General features: G+C 42.1%; 1 protein-coding gene across 3 annotated transcripts in view; it reads left to right on the top strand.

Moving 5' to 3' along the window:
* REV3L (REV3 like, DNA directed polymerase zeta catalytic subunit) overlaps positions 1-25894 on the top strand; it is a 247878-nt gene that overhangs the window by 8339 nt on the left and 213645 nt on the right. For 2 of the 3 annotated variants that reach the window (XM_081251232.1, XM_081251233.1), the window contains exons 2-3: positions 3501-3601; positions 14730-14985. The gene's annotated coding sequence lies outside the window, so the exon portion shown is untranslated. Of the gene's footprint in view, positions 1-3457; positions 3602-14729; positions 14986-25894 lie in introns of those variants that run through there. The other variant, XM_081251234.1, reaches the window with a different exon arrangement.

Raw genomic sequence — 25894 nt, 5'->3', positions numbered from 1 at the left:
ATAAGATACAATAAGAACACAGCATCACTTCTGTGGTATTCCTGACAAAGACATATGCATAACTTAATCATGAGAAAACATCATATGAGGGACATTCTACAAAATGACTGGCCCATATTCTTTCAAAGTGTCAAGGATATTAAAGTCAAGGAAAAACGGAGGAACTATTCCAGATTGAAGGAGACTGGAGAGACATGGGGAATAATTGCATGGTGTGGTTTGGAACTGGAATCCTTTTGTTATAAGGTATGTATGGAGAAATTTGACTGGAGTCTGAGGATTAGACCCCAGTGTACCAGTGTTAATTTCTCAATTTTGTTGTTTGCACTGGAGTTGTAGGGGAATGTCTCTGTTTGAGCTATGTCTCTGTTTGAGTTGTAGAATGTGAGCTATGATATTCAGGGGTGATGGAGGAATCGGATTGACAACTTCCTTTCAAATATTTCAGGGGAGAAAAGATCTTTGTACTTTGCTTGCAATTTTTCTGAAAATTTGAGATCGTCTCAGAATTTTAAATTTAATGAGATTGAGGAATGTTGTTTCTTTCTTTTAAAAAAGAGGACAAAAAATTCATGTATAAAGTCTGATCAACTATGTAGAAATGTCTTGCAAAGTGGTAAGAGTTCCCATATTAAGCACTTATAATGGGTCAGTCAGATGTTAAACTAAACAGTTTGTGTATCTTATTTAAATTTCACACCAATCTTACAAAGTGGGTACTACTAGTATCATTTTACAGATGAAGAATCTGAGGCTCAGAGAGGCTGAGTAACTTGCCCAGGCTCTTAACTAACCTACTGTACTGCTCAAAAAAAAAAAAGATTGGAAAAAAATTTCCAAAAAGATTGGAGAATATTAACAGCAGTAGTCTCAGGGCAGTGGGACTACAAATAACTTTTGGTTTTTCCTTTTGTAGTTTTCAGTATTTTCCAAAATATCTACAATGGCATGTTGCTTTTGTAATTAGGAAAAAAGAGAAAGTTGTCATTTACAAAATAATCATTGTGGAGCGATGTTGTAAAAATATGTTGAGGGCTTCCCTGGTGGCGCAGTGGTTGAGAGTCCGCCTGCCGATGCAGGGGACACGGGTTCGTGTCCCGGTCCGGGAAGATCCCACATGCTGCGGAGCGGCTGGGCCCGTGAGCCATGGACGCTGAGCCTATGCGTCTGGAGCCTGTGCTCTGCAACGGGAGAGGCCACAACAGCTAGAGGCCCGCGTACCGCCAAAAAAAAAATGTTGATTATTCAAAACCATACTGAACAACCCAAACTCTTACTAGTGATACTATCTCTTAGTAGTGATATTATTGATGACTTTCATTTTTAATTTTTTGCTTCTCTGTAATTTACTGTTTCTATAATTAACTCTTTCATTCATTCAACAAATACTTACTGAGCATCTGCTATGATTTATTTTTATAAGAAGAAAGAATTTTTAAAGAAAAAAATGTACTGTATAAGTCCAAAGTTGTAAATTTTATTCAAAAGAGCAGGGAGGAACAATATGTATGCTTGGAAAAAGACAGGGCACCAAGATGTTACTAGCAGTTATGTTTCAGTGGTGAGTTAGTGGAGAGTTTATCTTTTCTTAATACTTTCCTATGCTCTCCCAGTTTTCAACAATATGTATTACTTCCACATTCTATTCATGGCTGTGTCTCCAGTGCTTAGAAGAGGAAGTGGCACATGGTAGGAGTTCAAGAAGATGTTCTGAATGAACAAATGCTTTTGATTACAAATACCAAAAATATACAGTTTTTAAAAACAGCAATAAGGAGTTCCCCAGTGGCCTGGTGGTTAGGATTCTGGGCTTTCAGTGCAGTGCGCCGGGTCCAGTCCCTGATCAGGGAACTGAGATCCCGCAAGCTGCGCAGTGCGGCCAAGGGAAAAAAAAAAAAAACAGCAATGACCTTTATTTATTCATTCCATTATGGTAGTTGGAAAACTGTGCGTTCAACCTGTGCTATCCTAAGCTGGAGAAGACATAAGAGAAGGCCCAGGTATAGTAGGGTGCTCTAGTGGCCACTTAATGGTTGGTGGTGAATGGGGAGAACCATGTGATGGGAAGACAGGGTGAGCAGAAAGAGGGGAAACTCTTCAGAAGAACACCATAATGTGATTTTATTGTATTTATTAAGATTTCTATTCAACCTATTTTTAGGAGAATTGGCGACACATCACTATGCCAGCATATACTGAGGACAGATCTTGTGTCGTATGGCTGAGCTTCTTGGTAGTGATACCTGAGGTTCACGGAGGAGTGGGATGAGGTTGGGATGACTCAGTCAGAAGCTCCTGTTTTGCTTGTAATTATGAAGCTCGTTTTTCTGGTTTTATAAATTAACATGGATCAAAACCCTAAGAGAGACTGGATATTAGGCCAGTGTGGGAGAGATGTCCCTTAGATGGTCCATGAATCGAGCTGACGACCCAGCATCCATCTCTCTCCACTTGGCTCTTCAACTCTCAACTCATTTTGGAGGGAGGTTATGTGCTATGTGATTTTGCCAAATTTGAAGATTCTCAAAAGTCACATGAAGTAGTCCTTATGTGTATCCAGGGATTACTAGAAGAAACAAACCTTTCTGGTCATCCTTGAATCCTTTCTTTCTCTTACAGCAATACATGGGCAAATTCTGTTTGTTCTGCCTTCAAACTCTCTCCAGAGTCTGACTACTACCCACTCTCTTGTCTTACTTGGATTATTGCAAGAGCCTCTCGACTATTCCCTGCTTCAGCCCTTGGCCCCCTGGTATATTTTCCTCACAGCAGCTACAGGATTCTTTTAAAACCTAACTCAGATCATGTCTTCAGCCAAACATCTGCAATGGCCATAGCCCTTATAATAAGGTGCCCACTTGGGTCCCACAACTCTCTCTTATGTCTCTGACCTACTTTTTTCCTCACAGCAGCTACAGGATTCTTTTAAAACCTAACTCAGATCATGTCTTCACCCAAACATCTGCAATGGCCATAGCCCTTATAATAAGGTGCCCACTTGGGTCCCACAACTCTCTCCTATGTCTCTGACCTACTTCTCTACAGCTCTCCCCTTGCTCGCTCCCCTCTAGCCATCTTGACTTCCTTGTTGTTCCTCAAACATGCCAGGCACACCATGCCCTTGCTGTATCCTCTGCAGGATGCTGTCCCCACCCCCTCCAAATGGCCCTCTCTCTCTCCCTTGGGATCTCTCCTCAAATGTCACCATATCAGAGAGACCTTTCCTGACCATCTCTGAAGTGGAAACCAGCTCCCCAGACACCATCTCCTTTACTTTGCTTTTTTTCTTCATAGCAGTCATCATCATTGGGACAGTTCTGTCCACCAAGTGTGTCTGATTTTCCTAAACATATGATATGAATGCACTCCCTCACCTTTTGAAGTTGGATGCAGCCACCTGACTTACTTTGTCCAGTGCCACGTGAGGAGAAGGGTCGTGTGTCACTTTCGGGCATAAGCCAGTGTGCAGTTCACCACTCTATCTTCTCCCTCTCCCACAGAGACTGGCCATGCTCCAGATGGGGATTCTCCAGGCAGCCTGGGTCCCAGAGTGAAGCTGTACAGAGCTGAGCCCCCAGCTGACCTGCAATGAACACCCAGTGTAAGTCAGAGATAAACTTGGTTGTTTTAAGCCACTGAGATTGGGTTGTTTATTACCACAAAATAACTAGCCTATCCTGAATGACACACTCTGACATATTCCATATTTGTTTGCTGTCTCCCCCTTCCCCCGTCTAGAATGTAATCTTTTTGATGGTAGGACTCTATTCACTGTTATATCTCCAATGCCTGGAACAGTGCCGGGCACGTGGCAGGTATTCAATAAATAGCTGTTGGCTGACTGACTGAATGATAAATTGATCACGCCAACTGAAACAGGAAGATTTAACAATGGCAGGTGTTACTATTCCTGGATGCATCTACAAAAGCTTTCCTTCGATCTTATCTGAATGGGAACAAAATGGTTCCCGTTCAAGATTAGAAGTGTGGCCGCTCATCTCGACAGACAGTCTGAAAGCACAAATCACCTATGGGTACATAACATAGCGGGTTGTGAAAGCACGTAAAGTAGTTAAAGTTACAACACAAATGGAGATGTGGCATACTGCTGAGGGGACTCGGTGACAACCATAAATAAAAAGCATTAGCGACATTTGTGTCGATGCTGACTGCTGATGTGGTTTCCTTTCCCCGGTGTGGACATTAGCATTTGTAATGAACTGAGCTTCAGAGGCCTGGGATTTTATCTGCCGTTATCACAAATTGGTGTAGGAGCCCCTCTCAGGACTTTTGCAAAAGCCATGTGTGCTTTTCTGAGCTGCTTTCTTTTCATGGGCTTCCTCCTGGTACGCCTGCATTTGGATGGGGATAATGCATTTCCTGTATCATGTGGCACCGTACAAGGAAACGCATTGTATCCCCTCAGAGGAAGAGTACATCTGTAAGTAGTTTTTAAGAGTGTACTGAGGATCTTGTTAGGGTGGCTTATTCTCCCAGTTCCATTTGGTTGATGAAGTGGATCACGTGACAGATGTGCATAATAAACTGCTTCAGTTGCTGCCAGTGGGAAGCTCAACCTATAAAATGCGGAATCTCACGGACTCATTGAGAGCCGAGCAGGCTGATCACTGAAGAGAGGAGTGTGCTTCACTGTGAACTGTCATTTCTCACTGCCTCATACAATGCACCAGTGTTACTAGGCTTTGCTTTTACTTCCTCCCAAAGTAACTGCCTTTCCACTTTATTCCTAATTCAAACTGGAAAGGCAGTTGTTTCTGTATATGATTCCCCAGAGAGCAAACATTATTAAGATGTGCAAGTAATCATCCATTAAATGTACCTGCGAGGAGTCTTTATGTTTTGTCATTTAAAAAGGAAACGTATGTACATCAGAGAGTAGGATTGTGGGAGCTTTTTTTTTTTTTTTTTTGCCTCCTCCCCATCTCTGTTCCCCTCATCCTTTTCTATATTTTCTTTCTCTGTTCCATTAGCTTATGTTTTCTCTTTATATTCATTGGTAATTCCCTAATGACTACAGTCATAAGGGATGTAGCTTGTCTCCCATTTCCATGGGTGGTACAGACAGTGACATCCAAGCCAAAAACCACAGGTGACCAACCTATTCCAGGAGTGGTCTAATTTGCAGCTCATTCTAGATGCTCCTGGGTCACTAAGGAACAGTGACTGGAGAAATAAACAGCAATAATGCAAATTTTAGCCCTAGATATGATCATAGGGAAAATGATGAAAAAGGCGGTAAGTCAGTTTGATTCACTTCTACCACGGAGAATCCACATGTGCTCAGCACCAGACTAGGCACCATGGGGAGCCAAAGAGAAAGCACACGGCCCTTGAAAGTCAGTGAATAAAATATGGTGTACGATGACATATCCAAATGCCGTAATAGGAGCACAGGCAATAGGGCCTTAAGGTGGTGCCAGGGGGAAGATCTCAGTGAGAACTTAAATGGTCAGGCATGGATTTGGGCTGGAGGCAGGAACTGAGCTAGACCTTGAAGGACAAGTAGATTTTGAACTCTGTCAAAAGAGCAAAATAGTCTATTAAAGAGGTCAAGAGTGCATGACATCTTGATCAAATTCAGCTGTTTGGGGCACCTCACAGCCCCAATTTCCCAACTAATCACATGTCAGCTGCACAGGTTATCTAAAGAACATTAAATATATATATATATATATATATATTCATCAGATGTTAGTATAAGGCAATTAACCACAACATGAAGTACTGATATGTCACATCTGTAAGCTTTAAATCGATTGTGAAGACAGCAGAATTGTTCTTCTTGTCTACCAGCGAGTGTCATGGATTAAAAGTGCTGCTGAATTTAAGGAAATTACATTTAAAAAATGTAATCTGGGCAATGAGAGCTTAATCTTCTAGCAGCAAAACAGCTTATGAAACTTCTTTTGGAGACTTTTCAAAATGTGAGATTCGGCTTTAGTGAGTTTAGGGAATTTTCCTTTGGCGACAGAAAGCTGGCACTGGGACACTATAGAAAGCCCCCGGCACCTTAGCTACCTCCTTCTGACTCTGATTTCTGGCAAGAGCCAGAAAATCCCTGGCTCTTTTCTGCCGAGGAATGGCAGGACTTGACATCAACTGTTGAGTTCACACAGAGATGGGGAGTGCCTTGTTCCCAGGGTCAGCTGGGGTGGGGCTGAGAAGCAGCTCAAGGCCAAGAGTTTGACTTCCTGACCCTTACAGAAAAGTGTAGTGCTCTTTAATTTATTCCTGATCGGAATACTTTGCTGTGGTTTTCCTTTTAGAAAAGGAAAGACGTGCCCTTTTAACCATTTCCTCTCAAAAGACCTTTGTTAGATTTGATTTAGTTGTTTCAATACCAAAATAGCTACCACATAAAAAGTATTACTAAAAATGTCTCCTATTCCTGTTTCACATAACTCAATAATATGTTTCTGAGGTCTTGAGCCTGGGACTATTAGTCCTTTTGGTTGTGAGGGACTGGAAGGAAAAATTAAATAGAGTTTATGAAAAATAGAAAGAAACCCTTTTGGACCATCTCCTTTATTCTGAACGCTATGAAACCTTGAACGTAGGGGTACACACACATGGTTTGCCCGTGTGCGTGCATACACACACATACTCTGACACATCACCTATTTTACTAAAAAATATTATGATAGAAAACTTCATTATTTTTGTTTGTCCTGGTTGTAGTCCTTCAATGATGGGCACCTGAGAGGCAAATGTTTGCAGGTAGCTGAAGGTACAGCTATGTGTTCTGCCCGAAACCTAAAATTAGATTGAGTTGACAATTCTATCTGGAAAGATTTTTCCCTCAGTGTTTTCATTCCCAAACTCTGCTACGTCCCACTTCCTGCAGAGAGTGGAGTCATCGTAGATAGTACTCAAAAGTAATAACTCCTGAGAGACTCCCTCTGCAAAAATCAGCATGCAAAAGGCTGTTGGCTGCAGAAACCAAGGACTCTTGGCTATAGCAGTAAAATGTTAAAGCCACACAATAGTAAAAGGAATCTGGGTTTCCTGTATTTTAAGTTGTCTATAGTTTCATGCTTTGCTTTAGTGAAATCCAGAGAAATGAATTAAAGAGTTCGCTTTTAGAGTCTTTATAAAAGTAAGGTATTTTTGTTGTTATTCCTTGAAAGATGATGAAAATTAGGTGCTGAAATTTAGAGGCCTTCTGAAAATGAATTGGAATAATTATATTTGTTAAACTGGGCAGCCCTGATATCATATGCTATATAAATCAACTTTCATTATTCTTTAATGATTCTTTGCAATGCTTTTTTCTAGAACTTTGCAAGCTTGACTTGTGTTCACCTTGCTGTGGAATGTTTTAAAGGGCATTTCATCTAATAGCAGAGGAAAATGATAAATTATAGATGTCAAATCTTATAGTAGTGATTTAGGTAGCTAGGGTAAGATTGTAAGCAATAAAATAAAAAATTTCCCAATCAACCTCTACATTAGAAGCAAAATCGCTGTCTGCATAATTAAAGCGAGACATGTCAAGATGCTTGTTAATATGCTAATCTGAGGGCTTTTTTTTTTTTTTTGGCTGCTTGGGTCTTCACTGCTGCTCGAGGGCTTTTCTTTAGTTGTGGCGAGCGGGGGCTACTCTTCGTTGCAGTGCGTGGGCTTCTCACTGCAGTGGCTTCTCTTGTTGCAGAGCAACGGCTCTAGGCACATGGGCTTCAGTAGTTGCAGCACGTGGGCTCAGTAGTTGTGGCGCACAGGCTTAGTTGCTCTGCAGCATGTGAGATCTTCCTGGAACAGGGATCGAACCCATGTCCCTTGCATTGACAGGCGGATTCTTAACCACTGTACAACCAGGGAAGTCCCTGAGGGCTTTTAAAAAAAAAAAAAAAAACAACCTGAAATCATAAAGCAGAATACTTGGAATATTTATCAATTTAAGCAAAGAAGTTCTGTATTTATGAATGAGTATGAAGTGATTTCATTGTAAGTGTGCTCTGGAAATACAGATAATCAAGAAAGAGAAAAAACCCTCAGTCTCAATCTCTTAAGCATTTGGGGTCAGGACAACGAGGTGGTTAAGTGTTGGCCTGGGTCTAAATTTTCACCACGTCCCTGTCAGCTGTGTGACCTCATGCAAGTTATTACTTAACCTCTCTGGGCCTCTGTTTCCTCGGCTGTAAAATGGAGAAGATAGTGGGTCCTACCTCATAAGGTAGTTGTGAGGATTACAAATAAAGCATTTAAAATAGAATCTAACAGAGCAAGCACTCAATAAAAATGGTTGTATAATATCTTTCCTCTGCCCAAACTCCGTGGAGCTTTTCCTCTTACTACCAGTGAAAGCCGACATCCTTATCATGTCCTCTAAGGCCCCATACAACTGGCCTGTTTTCTTTCTGACCAGATCTCAGACTGCTTTCCCTCCATGCTAAGCTCACACGCTGACCTCCAGGCTGCTCCTCAGACACACCAGGCACCCTCTCATCTCAGGACCCCTTGTCTTGAAAGCTGTCCCTCAGACATCCTCAAGGCTGGCTTGTCACTTCCATCAGGTCTTTACTTCAAAAGCACCTTATCAATGAGACTTTCCCTGGATCACCATCTAACATACCTCTTGATATTTTACAGTCCCCTTTTCTACCTTATTTTTCCACTTAGCACTAACTACTTCCTAACATACTATACATCTTACTAATTTATCTTTTTTACTGTCTACATCTTCCACTAGAATAGAAATTGCAAAAGGCAGGGATTTTTGCTTTAGTTGCTGTTGTATCCTCAGTGCCCAGAAGGGTGTTTGTTACAACAGTAGCTGTCAATAAATATTTGAAGGCTGAATGAGTGGATGATTTTCCTTACTTTCTAAAAAACAATAATTATATCCTATACATATACTTCCTCCATCCAAAGTTTAATGAAATGTAGTTTTTTTGTCACATACATTTTCCTTGGTTGCAGTGATGACTGTCAACCATTGATACAGCAACAACGGTTCCCTGAAGGCCGGATAAGCCTATAATGAAAGTGAAAGGACAAGGTTAGGCCACCCTGGCTATGATGCAGCTGTTTCTTCTAAGCCTCCATTAGTTCACCTGGAGGAAGAAATAATGCTGCTCACTGCACCTCCCTAGTTCCTTCTTCAGCCACAGATAAATCAGGGACAACTTCTGATGTTCCCTTGCTACCCTGTTCTTTTAATACCTACAAAGGGGTAGGGAAGCTTCTTAAGTAAATATGGCACATGATTTCCAATACCTGAATGTATGCAGGGGCAGAGTATATAGAATACTATTGAGTTACCAATGTGGGAGGATCTCTCTCTCTCTCTCTCTCCCCCTCCCTCCCTCTCTCTCTCTCCCCCTCCCTCCCTCCCTCCCTCTCTCCCCCCAGGGGTTATTTAAAGGGCATTTCTAAACACGGACATGTTACAGGGGCAGGAGGTAACATGGAGGATAAAAGTTCCTGAACATCTACTGTGTTCCCAGCGTGGCTTCACATATTACATCTCCTCACAACCATCCTGCATGGTTGATATTATCATCCCCAATCTCTAGATGGGGAACTGAGGTGAGACCAAGGCTCGGAGAGGACAAGTGGCCTGTCCAAGGCCGCCTGGCTATTAAGTGGCAGAGCAAGACACGGAGCGTTTATCAGGAACATGTCAACCACTTTTGTTTTCTCTTCCCTCTTTGCCCCTATAAGCACTTTCCTAAGCATTAGACCCATTTGTGTGTCTTGAGCCAACAACTTCTGAATTAGAGAGTTAGTGCTCCTGATGGATTTCTGCCACAGCTTAAAGCTGGTGGCTTAAAACTATTGGGATCTCAGCAGCTTCTCCTCTTCTCATCAGTGAGGTAAGGACCTGCACGCTAGGGATGGGCTGACATGAGAGGAAGAGCAGCATCTGTGCCCCATCCATACTCCCCGTTAGTAACCAGATGTGATCTCTCCCTTCCCCAACAGCCATAGCTCCTCACTTTACTTCTTTGAGGGCACTTACACTGCTCTGCCTTGTTTGATAAGAATGTATGTATTCATCTCATTCTAACCCCCTTGGAGGCACAAGGTAGGATTCCAGGTAGGATTCTACAGGCAGGGTGCATCTAACCACCAGACAATGCTGGGGTGGGAAGAGATCACCCAGTCCTACTTCCTAATGTTATTAATGGGCCACTGAAGCCTAAGAAGGACACACAGCTTGTCCAAGGTCACAGAATTGAGACCAGAACCCTGGTTTTCTTATCCTTAGTTCCTTAATATTTCATTATACCACATGACTTCCCTTGTCTTTGAGGAGAGTTATGATGCGTATTGAATGTGCTTGTGAAAAACCATCTGGTAAAAGTTGTGCAGGTAACACAGGGGTCTGCAAAGACTGCATGTTTTGGGGAAAAAATTAGCAATAGTTCAGGAAATAAAAAGCAAGCACTTTAACTAGGTTGGTGGCAGCAGAAATGGGGAGGGGAAGGGCCAAATTCAAGAAATATCATGATAATATGCTTGCTAGGACTCACAACGGATTTGGGGGAATGAGTTTATGGGATTACAAAAGGAGAGCCAAAGCTGAAGCAAGAGCAAGTGTGGCATAGTGGTTAACACAGGTCTGGTTTCAAATCCCAGTTTCCACGTGTTTGTTGTATGACCCTGCTCCCTTCATTCAATGAATATATATTGAACACCAGTATGGGCCAGACATTGTTCTAGGCACTTGGGCTAGATCAGAGAATAAAACTGACAAAGATTCTGGGTTCCAGCTATGTCTTAACCTTGCTAAGTCTCAGTATCCTCATGCATAAAATGGAAAGAATAACATCCATTCATACTGTTGTGAGGATTAAGTACTCAACAAATATTAGGGAACATTATGCCTAAGTTTTGAGTCTGGGTAGCTATGATAAAAGTGATGTTAACAGAAACTGTGAAGTTGGAAGGATAAGATGATCTTCAAGTAAGATTCAGTGTGGGTGTATTGAGTTATAGTCCTTTATCATCCCAAGTTTCTAATAACATATGTGGCCCAGGATCGTTACAGAGTTTGGTCTTGGATTTGGGGAACGGTAGTCTGGATTTGCCTATGTGCCCTGATGTCCTTTAAACAAAGAGGTTGGGACTGTACCAAAAATCCCAGGTTCTTGAGTTTGAACTATGCTAGGTAGGAGTATGAGGCCTCTGGGGAAGGACACTGCTGGTTCTGGGCTCTGTCTTGATATACAACAACCCTGGCAGAATTGGGAATAAGGTGGTGTATGGTTGGTCAGTGGGCAAAAATGAATACCCAACCATTCTCTGGAATGAACTATGAAACTCTACTGCTGGAACTTAAGACTGTACAATAAGGAAACTTCAAGTGCAGTTTGAGACTCCAGGCTGAGAAAAGACCAATGAATAGAAAACCAACACTGTTCGATGGCAGTACCTAAGTCATCAGAAGAGAGAGAGATTTTGGGGGTGCATACCAACTCTGTATGGGCACAGATGGGAAAGCAACCTGAACAGCCAAAAGGGTCTAAGAACATCCAGATTACCAAGTGCTCCATGTCTAGCTACTAGTGATTCTCAAAGTGTGGTTCCTAAAGTAGCAGTATCAGCATCACCTAGGAACTTGTCAGAAATGCAAATTCTTACGTCCCATTCCAGACTGACTCCCAGAATCTCCAGGGGCACAGCCCAACAATCTGTGTTTTCACAAGCACCCAGATGATTCTCTGATGTTTATTAAAGTTTGAGAACTACTGAGATGCACTGTTGAACTAAGAGATATCTTCCTACCTAGAGGCCTCCAGCCTCTATTTCCCTCCTTCCAAAAAGTATCCCCTTGATTCCCTCTGTGTTTACATATTTTCATGTTTTTAAAAATGAGACCATGAGGTGGAGAAATGATAAAATGAAGTTCCCATGGGCGCTTGAGTCGGTGCAGACTCCTTTCACTCAACTTTATCCTTTCACTCAAAATCTAACAAGAAGGTTGCACACAACTATTTGTCCCTATAAAAATTTTTCACTTATTTTCATGTTCATTAGTAAGCTATCCTTCATTTTTCAGTGTTCTCTGCAGGACTGTGAACAGGATCCAACTGGGCTTTACACCCAATGTGAATTAAAGGAATTATGGATAATAAAAATTACAATAGCAGCTATGATTGAATACTTACTATGTTGTAAGCGCTGTGCTTACAACACATGCTTTTACACAAGCACAACACTGTGCTTTTACGTGACTTACTTAACTTAATCCTCTAACACCTCTAAACTCCTATTAACCCATTTTTACAGATGAGAACATTGAGGGTCACACAGGTTAAGTAAATTGGCCAAGGTCAAATATCATGAAAGGGCATATCTGTCATTTGAGCCCAAGCAATTTGACTCCAGCACCAAAGTTATGATCACTATGCCATTGGTCTGCAACCTTAGAATCACCAGAGAGCATTCTAAAACTATCCTTGTCTGGGTCTCACCCCAGAGAGTCTGACTTAATTGGCCTGGGCTGGGCCCCAGGCAAGGATGCTTTTTGAAAGCATCCAGGTGATTCTACCACAGCCCCAATATATAACATATAACTATTGAAAACCCCAATATATAACACAGTCTCCATTCTTAAGTATACTACCCAAGGTCAGCTGCTAGGAAGCGGTGGGGCTGTGTGCTGAATTCAAATCTGTGTGGGTTCAGAGTTTGGTTCAGTCATTACCATCACCTTGACCAGTACTCTACCACTTTCACCCCAGTACCACCTTACAAGTTTCACAGCATATTCCAAGACAGAAATAAAGGTTCTCCAGTTAGCCTATCTTATGAAAGATGTTGCTTTCAGGAGATATTGTCATGACTTCTTAAATAATCTAAAGCCTCTCATTCTCCTCCTCCTCTTCTTCTTCGTCTTCTCCTTCTTCCTCGTCTTCTTTTTTAAAGGTTTGGCCTCTGGAAACTATTTCAAGTATAATGGCAAAACATCTAAGTTTCCTATGAGCTTAAAAAAATGGAGTGGTTCTTCAGAGTAAACAAAAAAATCTTTTCATCTGAAATTTTACTTTAGCCCAATTCAGTGCCCTGGGAATTAGTTCCAATGTTTGGCTCAGGTTTCTGGCACTGAGCTCTGGCCTCAAGCCTGCACAGGGTCACCTTACAGCTGCACCTCAGGGCTACTCGCCAAGAAGCTGGTCTCATGGCAGCACTACCCTATGGCTTAATACCAGAACACTGAGCCTTGATAGCGAACCTGGCTGAAAGCAATTCATATGACTGCAACTCTGTTTCGCAAACAACTTATGGAAGCCACCTGGTGAAGCACGGTATCACCCGCCCACATTTCTGGGAGAAAAGAGAAGTAATTTTCATTAGTTTCTCTGGGAGCAGAGAAGGGTGTTTATCAAAGTTTAATTTACAGCCAGAAACTTGTGGATTGATATAACCATCACATAAAAGGCGAAACATCTGTCACTTTCATTTGTAGCCGTGTTTGCAGCAGCTCCTTCAAAAAGGAAGGCTAGAGACCAGCTATCCTGGTTTGGGGGCTGTATGGTTAGGCCATTCAAGATGGCTGTTTCCTTGCTCTCTATACATCCCCTACTTGTCCCTACAGTGCCTGCTTCGCTCACGTGACTATCCAATCCTCTTAATTGTAGGGCTTAATTAGTCCCTGGTAACTGATGAGCCCACTGACCTGGCTTCCCCCCGTAACTGGTAGCCTCCTTCGCCGCCGCCCCAGCAGTGAAGACTGCTATCACGTCCTGCCTGTTGTCTGCCACACGTGGTGGGCTTTCCCTTCAGGATCCTTTGTGTAAGCTCCCCCTATCCAGTAAACCAGTGATGGCGCTGTTGCTATCTCCGGGCTCTTCAGTCTCTGAGGCTGGGCAACTGCAGAGCTTGAAGGGCTGGGGGGTATAGCCCAACAGGGACAAAGAGATCAGTGTCTGAAACCTGGTTTTCCCGCTAACCAGGTGGGTTTGGGCAAATAACTTAATCTCATTTTGCCTCAGTTTCCTTATATATAAAATAAACTTCGAGCTCGTTAAATGAACTCTAAATCTCGGTCCTAAAATTGTATTACATGTATAAATATTGATAGCTTTTCTGATTGGTGTAACCACTGGAAACTTACCTTCTTACTAGAGAAAAATATGGATTGCTAAAAGTCTGTGGTGGATATTAAAGATGGAACTTAAGAACAAGGAATTGCAGAGTTTTAGCTGTAAGAAGCTAGATGGATAATATGCCCCAACTTCCTCATCTTATCTTCTCCCTCTTACTCTTTTCTTTCCTTTCTGCTTTTTTCAACAAATATTTTCTGCGTTCTGGTGTACACCAGGCACTGAGCTAAGTGCTGGAGACCAAAACTGAGTTCTTAGCCTTAAAGAACTTCCAGTACAGTGGACACAGACAAGTGAACAGCTGATTAAAACACAGTGGAGTGAGACTACAATAGAGGTGAACGTAGGGTGCAATGGAAGACAGAGGCCAGTCTCAGGGTGAGGTAGGGGTGGGTGTCAGGGAAGGGTTCCTGGAGAAATGACATCTAAACTGAGACCGGGAGAGGGGCCACATTTCTAGGTAGAAAAGCAGCATATACCTTTGAATATCACACAGGCAACTCTGGGAAGGTGGGGAATATTTCCCCAGGGCACGCAACTGGCCGGTGGCAGAACTGGTGGTACAACTAGAGCTCAAGGTGCTAACTCCAAAGTTACAGGCTTGGTTGAATGTCAGTGACATGAAGTAATAGTTTTTTTGTTTGTTTTTCGGCACAGGTGAAACATCACAGCACCTGCCTTTGTTGCCATCACCTTAATTAAGACCCAAGCTCTTCCCTGGGCGCTCTCGGTTTAGGATCTCCCCTCTCTGGCTCCAGTGTCTTCAGCAGTAACTCATCAACACGGTACAGTCACGTCACAGGCCCATCACCTGAGAAGCACCACCACGTCTACTCCAGGAAGGAAGATTTTCAGCTGCTGAGCGGTGTGGATGGATAAAGAGCCTGGCTGACTGGTTTCGGAGACAATCCAGGTTAGTGACGGCTCAGTTACAGGACAGTTATAAGGCATCATGGTTGTCTTCAAATATTTGAAGGGTTGAAGGAGGGGTTAGATCTAGTCTTTGTGGGTTGAAGGAGAAGAAGAACCAACTGGATGTGCACAGGTACAGGTAAGTTCATCTTCCCTAACTAAGAACTTGAGGCTGGTTGCATTGTAAGTAATGAGTATCTTTACAGCAGAAGCATTTAAAACCAGGGCAGAATGACCACTTGACTGGGATGTTACCAAGGGGATTCATGCCTCTAAGATGTGATGTATAGAAGCCTAATCAAATCCTTCTGGCTCCAAGCTTCTGTGATTCTGTATTTTCACACTTGGCCCAGGCCAACTGAGGTCTAACTGTTCTAGTTTCTTATCTACTCTTCACAAAGTATTTACTCTCAGTTCTAATTAATTAGCATTTGCAATCACATTATTTTTACATTTCTAAGCAAAGATACTCATTGTCTTTTTGTAATATTTAAAAAGGCAATTTAGTGTTGGGCTTTCTTTTTCACATATAGCATTGATATATCGATATTTACCTCTAGGTAGTGAAGCTGCTATACTTCTGTGAGAAAATGGGCGGTGGCACACGCACACGTGCACACATATCCACATATGTAGTCTGGTGTGTGTGTACTGCCTTATTTTAGGTATACTTTGTCTGTGTACTTGTATGCTGTTCATGCTAGGATCCATCCTCTTTCACACCCAAAGAAATTTTACAAATGCCTCCTTTCCTTTCTTTCACTTTTGTTTTTTACTGTGGACACTGTGCTGCTGTTCCCTGAGTCTGAAGATGTGGGGGGAGAGAAGGGAGAGTGTAGTCAGTGAAAATTGAAGATATTACTGGCAGTTCTTGCAGGTGCAATTTTGATTTTGTTAACCACAAATTATTTTCAGAGAGCAGTGGCAAAAGATGATTTATATTGTTTTTTAAGGCAGAATTCTCTGTTGCCAACATAGTAGAATAAGACTTATAATATGTTTTTACCTGATTTCTATGCTTGGCGCATGTAATGTGTTACAAATCAGATACATTAAATAATACCTTGTTTTAAATTAGTATTTGGATAATATATTATGTGGGATCTAAAATATGTATGTTTCAAAACCACATAATAGCTTTTCAAAAGGGGAAAAAGAATGCAAGCTTATTTTCTAAGTGTTCAAAATCAAACAACATGAAAAGGACCTGTCAAAATGAGCTGGCTCTTCCCTAAAAGCCATGGAACGTAAATTACTTTAACATACTCTGCAGAGGAACTTGTCCTGCACTAGCTCCCATAAGCTGCCTTAGAGAGGGGTTTATGCTCAACTACGCATTAGGAAAAAATAAGCATTCCACAGCTGCTGGTTCGTAACAGCTTATTGTGCGCTGAGAGGGATGCTGGGAGTGGCTCAGACAGTCCCTAAGCACTCGGCGCGAAGTTGTGGGTTAGGGCCTCTGGGAGAGCTGTTGACTGTGCACAGGATGAATAAATCATTTCTCTCAAGGTAATCTGTGGCGGGCTTCCCCTCAAAGAGTCGTAATCATCTGGCCTCTGCTTGCAAATGTAAAAGTAGAGCATTCTGTTGCACTGAAATGGCAGCACGTGGAAACGAGCCCCAGCAAACATGACAAACAGAACTTGCGGGGGCAGCAACAAGCAGCTCTATGTTGGCTGATAGACTTTTTCCCCTTCCAGCTGTTGCTCATAAGATAAAAATGTTTTCACTATTGATTTTTTGTTTGTTTGTTTACTGTAAAGAATGGTAAAAGCCGGGGTGGGGGGGACACCAGGCAAAATGCCCTAAAATCACTGCAGGGACAGAGACAGGACCTGAGGAGGGCAGGTGATTTTAAAGAGAAAGAAAAGGACAACTGGGAGCAGAGGATGGGACAAAGTCTGCAAAGCCAGAGAGCAGATGACAGAAGATTCTACAGCTGCTCACTGCAGCTGCTCTAATAGTCTTCTCTGCTTCAGAGTAGAGACAAATGTGTTTAGAAATGAAAGGCAAGAGGCCATGGGAAAAATGTACCTTCCATTTCTAACCAACTGGAATATAATCTTCACAAAGCTCATCTTGTTCTCATGAGGTGGTTATTTTTAGGATTCAAATATAGGCAAAATACTAACCAGCAAACCCTATGTGCTTCTTAGCTGGAAGCGCAACTGGGTACACCCAAATTACTGAGAGCACATTGCAATTTCTAAGGACAAACTTGTAGTTGGAGCCTTGAACATTAGAAATGGTAGCAATTTAGTAATATGATAGTTTATGGCCTTGCCCAACTGTTTCTGAACTCATAAAATGCTTTGTCACATGTAACCTTAATTTTTATATGCTTTAGGCCACATACTGGCTTTAAGCCATTATTTCTTCTTTTAAACGCAATACGAAGAAGGCTAGTTGATCCCTCTACTCTGACATGATTTCCAAGAACTCTGGACCCTATGAGCTCAGTGCTATCCTGAGGAGTGGCTCTGGTTGACTTGAAATCCTAGCCTGAGGAGATAAATACATGATTGGGGAGCGGGGGAGGGGCAGACCAACTCTACCCACCCCCATATTTCCTTCAGGATCCATAGGCCTCCTAAATGGTAAGGTTTTCGCCTCCTTGATAGCAGAGAGCATTTATGATTAGAAAAAGATGTTCTTCAAAAATGTCAGCAACTGGGCTTCCCTGGTGGCGCAGTGGTTGAGAGCCCACCTGCCGATGCAGGGGACACGGGTTCGTGCCCCGGTCCGGGAAGATCCCACATGCCGCAGAGCGGCTGGGCCCGTGAGCCATGGCCGTTGAGCATGCGCGTCCAGAGCCTGTGCTCCGCAACGGGAGAGGCCACAACAGCGCGAGGCCCACATACCGCAAAAAAAAAAAAAAAAAAATGTCAGCAACTGAGAGAAGTCACAGAAGAGGAGGAAGAGAGTGAACAGTAACTGCATAGTTACTGGGCTGTTTTACAGATTTAAAAAATATAACAGGCTCAAAAACTTTAGTAACTTGTCTAACATCACACAGGAGGGTCAGAAGTCAAAGGTGTGTGAGACTCTAAAACTTTCTACTACAAGACAGCATGGTGCGGCGGTGAGTGGGTGGGGTGTCTCAGAACTCCCTAGAGCTCTACCTTCTGAAGGGTTATAAAATGCAGACAGAGAATGTGTACTTCATTGATTCAAAAAAGTTGAAGTCATTTCTGAGGCTATATGCCTTCGCAGGGCAGTGGCACCCTCCTGCCAACTCCAGCAGGGCACTTAGAAACCACGTGAGTTTGCTCCAAGGCCTCCTGCCAGGCCTGAGTCTATGGAAGCCTACGCCTAACAGGTGCATGATCCCCCAGCTCAATTAGGCACGACACAAATCTGCAGGGCCAGCGGTCCACAGCGTATGTTGTAGTCTGAGCAGCCTTAAGGATAACAAACATGCCACTGAATGCAAAGCACTTAGTTCTTTTTTTATTATTTTTATTGGAGTATAGTTGATTTACAATGTTGTTAGTTTCTGTGGTACAGCAAAGTGAATCAATTATACATACACATATGTCCACTCCTTTTTAGATCCTTTCCCATGTAGGTCATTATAGAGTATTGACTAGAGTTCCCTGTGCTGTACAGTAGGTTCTTACTAGTTATCCTTTTATATATAGTAGTGGCAAAGCACTTAGTTCTACTGAGACATGTTCTTACCAACATGTTTAGAGAATTGAGATGATTGCAATGAGCAATTCAACTAACAGAATTATTCTGACCTCCAGCTTGAGCCATATTCATCATCTGACCCCACTCTGTCTAATCCTAAAGTACCTCCCATGACTCCCCCAAATCTGTCCGTTCCAGAGACGAGGTCTCTTTGTTGTTCCTGCATGGCTCCCTCACTCCTGCCTTCGTGCCCCAGCTGCTACTGAATCCTCTAACATGCCTTCACTTCCCCTCACCCAAGCAAATCCTACACCATGTTTCAAGGCCCATCTCAACACCCAGCTTTTCTCCAGTGAGTGTGCCTTTAACTCCAGTCAGCAGTGGCCTCTAAAATCCTGACCAGCAGTAACAAGTACATCCACTCTTCATTTTCATATTGATTATGTTCACCTGAGAACTTGACTGTGCGTACTCTGTAAACTCTCGTTATCACATCTTTGTAAATACCCACCGTGATCAAATTGTAAGCATCTTGAAGGCAGAGGCTCTGCTGACAAACTAAAATGACTGGCAAAGAGTACCACAGCAGTGATTTTATTCCTAACCCCAAATCTATTCTTGTGCTCACTTTGGATTTAAACCAGATGTGAGCTGATGAACGCTGTCCTTTGAGACTCAACTAAATTAGCTCAAGTCCTGTTCCTTTGTGCAGTGGGAACCCTACATTCCTTCCTAACTGTTTGGGGGATTCTGGAAGGGGGTGGGGGTAGTTTACAATTTCTCTTTCTAGTCACGTCTGGCTCCAAGTTCTTGCTTCTGTAGACCTGCAGACTTCAGTAGCTGGAAGGAGCGTATTGCTATCCCCGAGACCACCATCTCCAGACATGTAACTCAGCTCCTTTTCTTGTTTCAGTAAATGGGCTGAAGCAGGAATGATGCCCACTTAACGAGAAAAATCAGAAGTGAGGCATATGTGTCCTAGGTCTTCAAATATTAATGCTTCACTGTGGGTACTATTTGCCTTTGAAGATTTAGAAGAGAAATGCTTTGTATTAATTCTTCATTACATAGAGTAGAATGCTAGAAATTTACTTAGAATTTTTCTTTCCCATTTTCTAAGTGACTCTGATTTATTACTTCAGCCATAACCAAGGAATAAACGAAAGCTGCTTCATTATTTTTCATGTAGGACAGCATAGTAATTGCTAATTAAACATATACAGACTTCTGAAGTTTAATCATAATTTTACTTCAAATAGATATTACTGTGTTTTCTGTTTCTTTGGCCCAAATGGGATGCTTCTTGTTGAGAGGGGCAGTATAATGTAGTGGATGAATACAGACTCTAGCGTCAGACTGTGTGGATTCAAATCCTATCCTATTACTTACTAGCTATGTGACTTGATAAACTACTTAACCTCTCAGTAACAAATGGGGCTAAGAATAGTACCTAGCTCATATGGATTAAATAAATACATGTAAAGTGTTTTGAACAGTGTTTGATACATAGAGAACACTCTGGGGGGGTTTAGTTGTTTTCTTTATTTGGTATCACATGGTTTATGCTATATATGCATTGTTATGGGCTGAATTGTGTCCCTTCAAATTCATATATTGAAGCCCTAACCCCAAAGACCTCTGAATGTGATTGTCTCTATTAGAGGCAGGGCCTTTAAAGCAGTAATTAAGTTAAAATGGGGTCATTAATCCAAAATGACTAGTGTCCTCATAAGAAGAGGAGATTAGAACACAGACAAATAGACAGAGGGATGATCATGTGAGGACACAGAGAAGGCAGCCATCTGCATCCCAAGGAGGGAGGCCTGAGAAGAAACCAAACCTACCACACCTTGACCTTTGACTTCTAACCTCCAGAATTGTGAGAAAAAAATCTGTTGTTTAAGCCACCCAGTCTGTGGTATTTTGTACGGCAGCCCTAACTAATACATGTATCAAAATTAAATTTGGTTAAAAAAAAAAAAGTTAAATCTGGTGAGAAACTAATGGTTTGTCATTACATTTCTCGCAGCATTTAATTGGTAGGATATCTTTAAGTTTTGATTTTTTGTGAGTCTGAAATCATAGTGGTTAAGAGCGCTGAGCTCTAGTCTTGGTTCTGTCACTTTCTAGCCATGTACCTTTAGGCAAGCAGAGCCTAAAGACATACATAAGGACTGTTTAAGCCCCGCTACTTCATGGGTATGTCAAGACTAAATGAGATAATACGTAGCACGATGCCTGGCACACAATAATTATTAAGTTAATGAAATTCTGTCTATCTGCTGTCTATCTAAATGTCTTCTGATGGTGGTGCAGAGGGGAAAGGGGAAGGCATTTTCTCAGCGCCTGACATTTTCTGCTTTTTTAAAAAACCAGGTAAGAAAGCCGAGGTCCATAGAAATGATGTGATTTCTCCAGGGTTTTAGAGAGTGTGGTGGAGCTGGGATTCACAGGCAGGTGGGTTTGACTCCAAGATATACTCTCTTTCCACTCTACCACATTACCTTTCCCATTAATTTTCTTAGGTTCTAGTATGCCGTTCCCAGTACCTACCTAAATGCATATATATATATATACATTTGATGCATGGGGCCAGAGCAGTAGGTAATTAAATATCATTTTCAAAGGGTCTTTTCATATATGAAAGAAAAGCAAAAAATTAAAAAATAAAATAAAATCCAACCTTTAAGTAGAAGTAATTCTAGCTTTGGTAACTCTACTGTCCTGCAATGGAGATGTAAGTGATTTATATTCTCATGTTGTGGTGTCCTGATTTGAACCAACAGACTATGATTTCTAAAGGATTATAACTTGTGCTGCTATTGGACCAACCCCAATGTCTAATTTTAGCACAAAACTTGGTCTGGCAATATTTAGTCCCAGTTAAATAAGTGTGTTCTCAATTGCTAATGGCTCTCTATTTCATTTTGTAACTTTTCCGCACACACCCCCAACCCGGGTCAGGAGTCACAGACCAGCTACCTATGGAGTTATTTTAAGGTACCCAACAAGGCGTTTTCCATCTAGTTTCTTTAACAAAACAATAAGGTAATCATTTCTTGAATCATTTGGTTTTTACTAAATTACTTCCCAGAAAATATTTAATTCCATCACGTGAGCAGTTAACTCACATATTTGTTTTATTTTTGTTAAAAATAGACTAGCTCTTAAAGATACCAACTTTTAAATGTCTCAGTGTGAATGGCCACGTACACATTTCCACCACTTCAGCTAAAAACAGAAGTCCAAAGCTGGGTGATGGGACTATTTTTCTAAGTAGAGCTAAGATGGTTATGTGAACTACTTTGTTCTAGAAAGTATTTTTGCTACTTCACTAGTTTTGTATTATGATAGAAGCTTGGTTTACATGATATTAGGTACTTGGGTTTGAAATGTGAAAACCCCTATGTTCAAAAACTCTTTAATCCAGTAGAAATAGTTTGAATGCTTACTGTAGATCACAGTGCAAGTCTGCAAGACAAATAACTGGATTGTTACTGTCAACAGAATGCAACAGCAAAAGGCTGAACACTTTTAAAAAATCTTCCACCTAAAAGAATATAGACAGCATAATCTGAGGCAAACAAGGAAGCAGAAAGGCTTATCCTGCTCCTTTTGCTCAATTTCAAGGGTAGTAACTATGTGGGAGGGCTCCATAGTTATGTCAAAGGGTCTGAAAATCCACATATTCTCCAAAAACAGTTTGAGGGTTGCATAAGAAAGAGGTTGGAAACCACTGCCCCAAGCCTCCCTTTGACTTTCTTCCTTCTGCGTCTTCAGGAAGGGATGAATAAGAAAAGGAGAGTAGCTGTAAGTGGAAGTGGAGATGATGGTAAAGCAGTATTTGATGTCATTTTCATCAACCAAGTTGATGAAAGTTGTGGAATGGAGGACAGTTAGGATGCTGTTTCTCCTTTGTTCTATGCTAACTCAAGTACAGAGTTACAATGCCCTCAAACAGAGAATTCAGCCACTGCATGGACAGAGACTATTCACCTGAATTTCTGTCATTTGAAGTCCCTCAAAATGACTGGAAGGGCTTGGAGGGTTTCTAAACAAAGCAGGCTATTAAATTGCATTATTTCCTAAACTAAGTCAATATCAAATTGAAAAAGAATCGGTAGAATTTCCAGTCAGGTGGCACAGTGAATTCATGCTTCAATTCATCCTATATGCTCTAAACACATGGTAAGGCAGATAAAGTAGAAAAAGAGAAAACCAAAAGGTCATTACTGGGCTCAAAAAAACAAGATAAACATCTTTGAGCACTAGAAACACAACAGAAATGCAAAGCAGTGAGCTGGACTAAAGCTTCAGCCTATCAGGGCCTGGGTCTTGAAACAGCTAGTGGCAACTGGAAATTTAGCTCTGGTGGAATACCAAGGCTAAAATGCTCTAGTCAAGATGGAGACCAAAGCCAGCATTGTTCTGAAAGCCAGGAACTGGTGCAGACCTACCATCCTGGTTTCCCTAGGACACTCTCTGCTTTACCAGTGAAACTCCTGAGTTTCCGGAAATCCACAGTTCCGGGTAACCAGTGATGATTGGTCACCTGACTTTTCCCAGCCTCACAAAAGGAGGCTGGACAAAACTACTGCCAATATACTTCCTGGAGCTGTGGGTTTATCAGAAGCAGTGGACCCAGGAAAGGAAAAGGACAAAAAACATCATTACAGCAAGTGAACTGAGATACCAGCTGGCTCAGTTACTAGATTAGACATATTCCTAATATCGATACGGAACTGGAGTCCTCTAAAGCCATTTTAAGATCTTGTTTCTGGACTGGAGCCTGGAATGGGGATAAGGGCAGATGAAAATATTCATTAAATTGGAGATGGGGTAAGAAAGAATAACAGAAATAACTCCCACTCAGTGACTGTGCAAATCAAAATTCCAAAACACAAAGAAGTTAATGCTAAAAAGACAGTTGTGCAATGATAGAGTAAGCAGTACCAGACTAGATCTCCTGCTATAAAAAGTTATAAAAATAAAACAATACATAAAACAACCATTTTCAGAAGTTGAACAACGGGCTGTATGGGACTTTGTTTCCTGGGAAAAGAAAACAAATGAGTTGAGTTCCACAAATGCCCCAGCTTTCTGCCTGGAGGCTCTCTGTGAATTCACAAAGAAGGAAAACTTAAGCAGAGGATGGTGGTTTTGCTGAGTTTAAGAGATTGGAGCTCAGGAAGTAACTGCAGTTTGAGGAACAGAGTAGCAGAGAGGAGAAAGACGTGCAGAGACAAGAGTTCCAGAAATCTGCGTAAGGGTCATCTTGAGTGTTTGTTTGAATATTAAGATGCACATGCATAAGATAGGACCCCATAAGGCCAGGCAAAACTACTGGGAGAAGAACAACTCTCAGAGAAAGAACTACTGGGGATCTGAGACTTAAGCAACACTTTAACAGAGATGGGAAGCATTTGAGTTCCAACCGGTAGAGAGACCTCTTGAACATGCTGGTGCTAAGAGACAATCTTCTATGGCATTTTTCCATGTCTTGTGACAATTTTGTCCCAGATTACCTTTCCAAGGATATTTGTATATCCAATAGCCTTTTTTAAAAAAAATAAAGAACAAGAATCTTTTTTTTTTTTATAGTTTTTTTTTTGTTTTTTTTTTGTTTTTTTTTTTTGCGGTAGGCGGGCCTCTCACTGTTGTGGCCTCTCCCCTTGCGGAGCACAGGCTCCGGACGCACAGGCCCAGCGGCCATGGCTCACGGGCCTAGCCGCTCTGCGGCATGCGGGATCTTCCCAGACCAGGGCATGAACCCGTGTCCCCTGCATCGGCAGGCAGACTCTCAACCACTGCGCCACCAGGGAAGCCCCTGTTTGTTTGTTTTTTATTTATTTATTTATTTTTGGCTGTGTTGGGTCTTCATTTCTGTGAGAGGGATTTCTCTAGTTGCGGCAAGTGGGGGGCCACTCTTCATCGCGGTGCATGGGCCTCTCACTATTGAGGCCTCTCTTGTTGCGGAGCACAGGCTCCAGCCACGCAGGCTCAGTAATTGTGGCTCATGGGCCTAGTTGCTCTGCGGCATGTGGGATCTTCCCAAACCAGGGCTTGAACCCGTGTCCCCTGCGTTGGCAGGCAGATTCTCAACCACTGCACCACCAGAGAAGCCCCCAATAGCCTTTTGATGCTATAGTGTCACCCCCCAGGACAAAGGGCAAATTTGTTTCCTGACCAGGGTAATAAAGAGAATGGCTCCTTCCAGGGCAAAGTTTGGACAGGTTTGCTAGCAGCTATCTTATAAAATTAGAGGTTTCCTAAGCTCAGGGTTCCTCAGCTGTGATACAGATCCACTGTGTGTGTAACATCCACTTGGATCCACTCTGCAATGCCCCCATGATGTACAGGGACCAAGGGAAACCAAGGAGAATATGAAGGTCAGGATGCCTGTTGTGCTGTAATAAAGTCCTTTGTCTCTGACCTAGGAGTCTCCTGTTTTCTGCCGGCACCTAGGCTACTGTTGTAGGCTTGCAAGTAGGGTAAAATCTCAGACACTGAATAGTCCCTGACTGACAGCATTTAATAGAGACTTCAGAAAGGCCATACTATAAACGTAAAGCTAAAGTAGCCCTAAAGAGTTCTTTAAAACAGGCGTTGGCAAATCCAGCCTACAGAACAAATCCAACTGGTTTAGAATGCCTTTTGAGAAAAGAATGTTTTTTACGATTTAAAGTGTTGTTTAACAAAAAACAAAAGAAGATGCAAAAGAGACTATATATAGCCTGTAGAGCCTAAAATACTTACTACCTGGCCCTTTAAAGAAAAATTTTGACTCCATCTGCTTTAAAACCATCTTAACAGGGCTTCCCTGGTGGCGCAGTGGTTGAGAGTCTGCCTGCCGATGCAGGGGACACGGGTTCGTGCCCCGGTCCGGGAAGATCCCACATGCCGCGGAGCAGCTGGGCCCGTGAGCCATGGCCGCTGAGCCTGCGCGTCCAGAGCCTGCGTTCCACAACGGGAAGGGCCACAACAGTGAGAGGCCCGCGTACCGCAAAAAAAAAAACCATCTTAACAAAGCTTTAAAACAAGGCTTGAAAGGACCAAGCTGATCTGGAAGTAAATTAACTGCCTGCTGGAACAAAATACTCTCAAAAGGAAGACTAGAAAGTCTAGAAGCTCAACAGTATGGTGAGTACAGTGTCCAGCAGCAAAGAAAATTAGTAGATGCATAAAGAAGCAAGGAAATGTAACTCATAACTAGGATAAACTCAGTCTATTACAATTAATAGAAAAGGACTTTAAAATATCTCTTATAAATATGTTCA

This window comes from Mesoplodon bidens, assembly GCF_964165515.1.
Source record: "Mesoplodon bidens genome assembly, chromosome: 12".
Lineage (NCBI taxonomy): Eukaryota > Metazoa > Chordata > Mammalia > Artiodactyla > Ziphiidae > Mesoplodon > Mesoplodon bidens.
This window is presented reverse-complemented; position numbering and strand designations above follow the sequence as displayed.